The sequence below is a fragment of the Myotis brandtii genome, unplaced genomic scaffold (genome assembly GCF_000412655.1).
Source record: "Myotis brandtii unplaced genomic scaffold, ASM41265v1 scaffold162, whole genome shotgun sequence".
Classification (NCBI taxonomy): Eukaryota; Metazoa; Chordata; class Mammalia; order Chiroptera; family Vespertilionidae; genus Myotis; species Myotis brandtii.
In genome coordinates, this window is record NW_005355923.1 from 1156001 (window position 1) to 1163919 (window position 7919).

General features: G+C 42.3%; 1 pseudogene; it reads right to left on the reverse strand.

Annotated features, from left to right (window-relative positions):
• Positions 1-393: 393 nt before the first annotated feature.
• LOC102245294 lies at positions 394-1769 on the reverse strand (annotated as a pseudogene).
• Positions 1770-7919: the final 6150 nt, after the last annotated feature.

A 7919-nucleotide genomic window follows, 5' to 3' on the forward strand; every position in this document is an offset into this window, starting at 1 on the left:
AGACTTTCGTATGAGCCCCTATTCCAAAAGGTGGCAGTTTATTCACATTGTGGCAAAGACACCTTCAAGAGTAACAAACCAAGTCTCAGTTCTTCGCAGGACACTTCTGCGGTTTTTTTTTAAGCCTAAAGGACAGTAGTCTGTTTCCATTCTTGTTCTTTGGGATTTTTTCATCGTCAGATAAAAGGTTACGTACATTGGGGCAATCTTCTCAAGATACAATATTCCAGTTCCACCCATATGACAACAACAGTGTCCCTCAGAGGGAGGGAGCCAGCAGATGGGGAGCAGGGAATTCTGAAAACCAAAGGGATGACGAAGACGCTAAGCTTTTCCTTCACGCATCTGACACCCCTCCTCAGGCGGCCTGCAGGCCCGGCGTCTGCTGGACCTTTACCACTTGATGCCCCGGCTGCTGGCAGGCTGCCCTGGCCCTGCTAGGTGGTGTGCAGGGCCACCTAGGCCTGGGGAGAGTCCTCCCAACCCCCGCCCCAGCCACTCCTGGTACAGCTTCTGCACGTGGGCGCTGGTCTCCGGGGGCCACACCAGGATGGCGACTTAGATGCCTTCCATCTGCCACAGCAGCGCCCTGTCCCTGTCCACACACCCGTCTTCTGCCCAGGCCTGGCCCCTGCCGCTTAGGCATGCCCGGCGCAGGCCAGGACCTCCACGAAGTGGCAGGGGAACTTGCCCCTCTCCAGCTTCAGGACCACTTCTGGATGTTCTGAAAGCCATAAGCAGCCACAAAGCGTAGCAGAACCTCTTCGTCCTTCTCAAGGGTGACCTCCTGGAGGTCTTTGTTCCTCAAGGTGCGGTAGGTGAGCACCCCCACGTCCTTATTGAACAGCTCCTTGGCCGTGTGCCTGAGGATGTGCGCCAGGTACCTGTCGGAGCTGGCACCCTCGTGGAGCCTCACCTCCTCCTCCTTCACGTCTCCAAACAGTGTCCACGGCGACGGCGTTCATGGTGACGTCACTTTGCTCCATTATCTGGACAATTTCACCTCAGGTTAACATGCAGTCAGCACCCCAGAACTATGCAAAGCTGTGGAAACATCTTCTCAAAGGGCCTCCAGTTTCTTGTCATAACAAGGGGCCAAAATGACTTGGAAAATCTTGTCTGGGGACAGGTTCTGCCATCTGGTGAAGTAATCCTGCACCAGAGAGCCCATGATCTGCTGGGGAGACTTGGCCGTCCAGAGGTGGGGCGTGATGGGGTGACCCAGCACACGCTCCGCATATGGACCCAGACGGGGCAGGTGGAGGTCAGCATGGGTAGCTGGGGCTCTTCCTCAAGATGCTGGCAGTACCCACACAAATTCCTTCTGACTCTCCAGGATGCTAAAGTACGCAGCTATCTTCATGTCAAAGACAGTGGGCTCCAAGGCTTTTGAGGAAGCCGCAGAGCCTTCTGGATGCATCAGTGACACTGAGGCTGAATTTAGAAGCAAAATAAGGCAGAGACTGAGGACACACGGACACTGCCAGCACCTTGTGCTGTGAGGTATCACATTTCTTATTAAGGTTCAGAACATGGAAGAGGTCCTTGGCGTTCTGCTGAGAAACTTGGACTCCTTCCTCTGTGGTCACATAACTGTCACACGCCAGTCACTCAGAAATATCTTGGCATCAGCCAACTTATGGAATTCTCCCTTCTCTCTGTTCTCCTGAGCCAGACTCTGGACGTCAACTGTGGCATTCCCTTGGTCATCAGTTTGGGTTTTTTTTTTTTACTATATTCCTTTCGTGCATGCAGTGGTCACACTTCATCTGGAGCAGGGCGGGCAGGGGCCAGAGCGCAGGACCTGGAGGAAGCAGGGGAGAGCAGTCACAGCTCCTTACGGAACTTCTAGGAAGGGGAAATGCCAAGATGCCCGAGGCCGAGTTCCAGGAGGCTGGCGGCGCTATAAGGATCCTGCCGGCAGTGCTGGTCTGTCGGTGCCTGGCCCATTTTCTGGAGATTGAACCTGCAGGACTACTGAGGGAGTGAGTAGCTGCTGACTGGGCTGGTGGTCGTTCTGGTTGGTCACTGGCTTTTTATATATATAGATTCTGTTGATGATTTATATTATGCTAGAGGCCCAGAGCATGAAATTTGTGCACGGGGGTGGGAGGGGTCCCTCAGCCTGGTCTGCACCCTCTCGCAATCCAGGACCACTGGCTCCTAACTGCTCGCCTGCCTGCCTCCCTGCCTGATCGTCCCTAACCACTTTGCCTGCCTGCCTGATCACCCCTAACCACTTGCCTGCCTGATCATCCCTAACTGCTTGCCTGCCTGCGTGATCACCCCTAACCATTCTGCCTGCCTGCCTGATTGCCCCTAACTGCTCGCCTGCCTGCCCGATCGCCCCTAACCACCTCTACCTCAGTCCCCACTGCCGCAACTTCGTCCAGAAGGACATCCGGAATAACATCCAGAAGGTTGTTTGGCTGTCCAACCTAATTAGAATATTATGCTTTTATTATTATAGATACCTGGCATACATTACTGCCTTTAATTCTTGCAACAACTCGATGATATTTGAGGTTCATTGCAACCCATTCAAGTGATCAGTTCTAGTATTAGTGATGGAGAAGGAAGTTTCCATGATACTTTGGATAAACTTTCCCTAAATTGTTCTATTTACACAGCAATTTCTTAGTCAAATTCTAAGAAATTTTTTAAAACTCTTGCTGCTGATACAAAAGTCTTCTTGATATTGCATTTTATCAGAGTCCATAATATCAAGCTTATATCAAGATAGGGCATATCATCCCAAGAGCAAATTCTTATCTACCAATTAATTATTCCACAAGATTTTAATCTCTTTAAAAAATATCATGATATACTCAAACATATAAAAATTGCAGTATAACAAATACCCATGTAACCACAACCCAGAATTAACAATATGCTAACAGCATTTTACTTTAAATCTTTTAAATTATTGTTAAGAAAATAATCATTCCAGATTTTAAGTCTCCTTGTACACATCCATGGTCTCTTTCTGCTCCCTCATTTCTCAGAGAATCATCCCCCATCCAACTTATCTGGGTTTCTATACATTATTATACATTATGTCAGATTTTTATCAATATACTGTATAGTCTCATGCTGTACTTTGTGTATACATTTTATTTTTGAAACCTAAGACATTTTAATACTGAGAAATCAAGGTCAATAATCTCTGAGTACTTAAAAAGAATGTCGGTTCTTTATTTGGTCAGGGCCTATATGTGTTAGATCTCATACATATCTATTAGATCAAGCTTGTTAATTTAATTGTTCAAACTTTCTGTAACCTTGAAGTTCTTTGTCAGCTTATTTATTGGTAACTAAAGAAAAGGCATGTGCAAATATCCTGCCATAACTATGGATTAGTCAAATTCTTTATAGTTCTGTCAATTTTTACTTTAAATTGCAAAATTTTGTCTTGCCTTATCTTGATATGCTGATATAAATTTGATATTATGGACTCTCATAAAATGTAATATCAAGAAGACCTTTATCTCAGCAGCAGAGTTTTAGAAAATTTCTAAGAATTTGCTTAAGAAAGTTCGGTATAAGTAAAACAGTTTACTTGAAGTACCTTAGAGTCTGCCTTCTCCAATAAGAATTTCTAAAACATACACTTTTAGCAACCTTCAAATATATGATAGTGTTGTTAACTATATTCATCATGCTGTATATTAACATCTCTAGAACTTATTTATATTATTACTAGAATTATGACCATCTTTGCTCTTTAAATATTTAGTAAATATTTAAATATGCTCCAAATATTGTGAGGCCATGATACATAAAGTTTAATTTTCGTAGTTCATGGTAAAATATTCTTTTTATATCTATGTTGTATCTCTTTTCATCCCTCTTAATATTAAATATATCTTTTGTTTATTAATCAATAAGCATTTATTTGGCTAATATTTCCAAAAATGTATTTACCTTTCTGGGTCATTATACAATTTGTGTCTAGTAAAAATGTAATAAATCTACATAGTGTTTTTTCCTCCCAATTTGAGTATCTATTTTATATATGTGAATTTAATCTTTTTATTTTGCAATGATTTCTGGTACATTTTATCTTATTTCCATCATCTTCTGTTTTATTTTATTTTTTATCTTTATTGTTGAGAGTATTACAGATGTCTCCCTTTTCCCTCCATTGCCCCCTCCACCTGGTTCCAGCCCTTCCCCAGGTCTTCATCACCCTACTTACTGTGCCCATAGGTAAGATCTTTGGTTAATCTCTTTCCAACCGCCCCCCTTTCCCTCTGAGACTCATCAGTCTGTTCCATGTTTCCAGGACACTGAATTTTTTCACCAGTTTATTTTGTTCATTAGATTTCTTGTTCATTTATTTTGATTTTTAGATTTAATTGTTCATAAATATGCATTTATTGCCATTTTATTATTCATATTTCCTCCTCCTCCTCCTTCTAAATAAAGACCCTTCAACATTTCATGTAATAGAGTTCCAAACAAGAGGAACCCAAAGAGTCCCACATCAAGACACAGCATAATTAAAATGCCAAGAGTTAAAGACAACAAATCTTAAAAGCTGCAAGAGAAAAACAGTTAGTTACCTACAAGGTAACTAACATGATATGACCCATACTACTGTCAGCTGATTTCTCAACAGAAACTCTGCAGGCCAGAAGGGAGTGACAAGAAATATTCAAAGTGATGAATAGCAAGGACCTACAACCAAAATTATTCTACCCAGCAAAGCTATCATTTATAATTGAGGGTCAGATAAAGGGCTTCTTTTGTGTTTTATTTTTACAAGGATTTTTCTATGCTCTATTTGCTTCTTTCATTTTCTGCCTTTGTACTGAATTGACACATTTTTCTCCTTTTATTTCCCTTATTGATTAAAATAGTGTTGTTACAGTATAGCGAAAAGCCAGAAAAATTCCAAGACAGGAGAAATAGGGGAACTGAGACAAGAAAATTAAACAAGGCCAAAACGTTTTGCAGACCACTTGTAGCAGGACCTTATCTTGAGAACAAAGGGTTAAAACCTCTTCTCACTAGAGAATGCAGAAGAGGAGGGGGAAGGGAAGAGGGGGAGAAGGAGGAATCTTAATGCAACTAACGAATACATATCTTAAATCACCCTAAAACAAACTAAAAGACTGCAAAGAGGAGGGAGGAGGGGGAAGGAAGACTACAGTTTCATCTCAACGTACTGTTTAACAGAGAAGCCAGCAGTCTTGGGATTTAATTGCCAGGTGCTTCTCATAAATTCTGGGAAAGCCATAAAAAAGTAAAAGGAAGAGACCCCTTCAGAGTTAACCTGTACCAGGGTATCTAGCAAAAGAATTTTAAAATCTATAGACAAAAGAGTATATAACCCCTTGAACCTCCACCAGACTCACTTTTTCAGACTAGCTATAGTTGCTTCTTTCTTTTTCTGCCTTTGTACTGAATTTGTTCATCTTGTTTTGGACTCTCTTGAGGGTCAGATAAAAAGATTCACAGACAAGAAAAATCCCATCTGAGTCCCAGCTCAGCTGTAGTAGATTTGTTTGCCTTGCTTCTTTCATAACTTTGCTTTAACACAACACAATCAGAGTCACTCATTTGAATTTGTTCCTATGAGATTAACAAGAATCAAGGTGGGGACAGCCCCTTCTGACTCAGGGGCCTGTCTGATAACATCTCTGGTTGTCTATAAGAGGTGCCTCTAACAGTTTTGTGGATAAATTTGTTTTTATTTGTTCATCTCAGGACTGAAATAGTTCTATCAGTCTGAAAACCCCTGTTTTGATAAATTATCTAAAGTTCTAGACCATCAAACTTGTTTGCTTTCTTTTTATTTTATTTTTTATTTCATTTATTGGGTAATATTGGCTAATAAAATTATACAGGTTTCAGGTATGCAATTCTACAATATATCATCTGAGCTTCTAGGGCCTTTCCTTGTTGTTTTTAAAAGTTGTCATGTGTTTTTGAAAGTTTGTAGTTAAATGTGTTTTACATAGAAGTGGGATTTTCTGCATTAGTTTGGCACACTATATTGACCAGAAATCTAATATACTTTTCTTTATCCTTGAAATTCAGCAACTTAACATAAATCTTATCTGGATATGGTTATCTCTGTTAGGTTTTCCTAAAACACAATTAGCCTTATTGATTTTCCTTACATTTAGTAAATGCTCTACTATGAATTTGAATGTTGATTGTGTTCACTAGCTCCATTCCCTCCTTAAGAATTTCATTTGACATATGTTGTACTTGTTTTTGAGATTGCCTTACATGTCATCTATCAGATGGCAATCACTTCTTTATGAGACTCTCTTTCCAGCTTTTCCTCAATAACCTTGAAAGGTTTTCTGCTATGCCAGTTTTGTCTCTAAGGCAAGAGCAGACAATTATTGTGTAGATATATTGAAGCATTCAGTTTGTTAAGAGGTCATTTCTTCCAAATTAATCTAAAGATTCAATGAAATCCAGTTAAAATCTTAGTATGTATTTTTATGGAACTTGAAAAGCTGATTCTGAAATTATATGGTTACTAGAAACCTGGTGCATGAACTTCGTGCACTGGGCAGGATGTCCCTCAGCCTGGCCTGTGCCCTCTTGTAAGCCGGGACCCCTCAGGGTATGTCGGACTGCCAGTTTAGGCCTGATCCCCACAGGGATCGGATCTAAACTGACAGTCGGACATCCCTCTTGGCCTAAACCAGCAGTCGGACATCCCCTGAGAGATGTAGCAGTGTGCCAAGTGTCAGGCAGCCAGGGAGGAGCCAGAACCTGGGCCAGGTGCCACACCACTCATGCTCATCCCGGCCCGATGCACCTGCTGCCACCACTCAGTAGTGCTACCATGGAGTCGGGAGAGACTCCCACTGCTGCAGCTGCGCTCTCCAGCTGTGAGCCCGGTTTCTGGATGAGTAGTACTCCCCCTCTGGGAGCACACTGACCACCAGGGGGAAGCTCCTGCCTTGATCGTCGGCCCCCTCGTGGTCAGTGAGCATCATAGTGACTGGTCGACCAGTCGTTCCGGTCGTTCCATCATAATGGTCGCTTAGGCTTTTGTATTCTAGTATATAGATGTAAAGGATCCAGAGAATAAAAAAATATATATTTTAAACTGCAATGTTGGAGAATTTGCAGTATCACATTTAAGATTTACTATAAGCTACAGTAAATGCTGATAGTTTGGTATTGATACAAGAAAAAATAAATAGGTCAAGAGAAAATAATAGAGTCCATAAATAAGCACACATATATGTTCAATAGTTTTGACCAATACATTCAATGGGGAAGATGGTGGTCTTTTCAATATTATTCTGAAGCATCAACTTATCTGAGACAACCTTGACACTTACCTAATATTACATACAAAAATTAATTGTGATGTACCATAACTTTAATTTGCAGGCTAAAATTTAAAGCCTTTAAGATAATATTTCCGAAACCAAGATGGCAGCATAGGTAAACACCGGAGATTGCTGCCTCGTACAACCACTTAAAAAATACAACTAAAAGACAGAACGGACATCATCCAGAACCACAGGAAGGCTGGCTGAGTGGAAATTCTACAACTAGAAGGAAAGAGAAAAGCATACCGAGACTCAGAGGAGGTGCGGTGCGGAAGTAAAATACAGAGGTACAGAGGCGCATGCGGAGAGGGTTGGCGGCTGAGGATACAGTTGTCTTCTTCAATCGGGAGGGAGTCTCAAGCTCTGAGTTCCAGTTCCAGGCAAGTCTCTGGGGACCCAGACTCATACGGGAGAAACTGTACTGTCTAGCATCGGTCGGAACTCGAGGGCAGCATTCTCTCGGGGGGTACTTGCAGCGATTGCCAGGACACTGAGAAGCAGGGCCTCTGAGGGCAGGACTGAGAGCAGCCATAACTGCTCACTCTGCCCTGTTGATCCCCTGGGACCCCGCCCTGCCCAAGCTATGGAGGCTTTTGCATATGAAAGGCC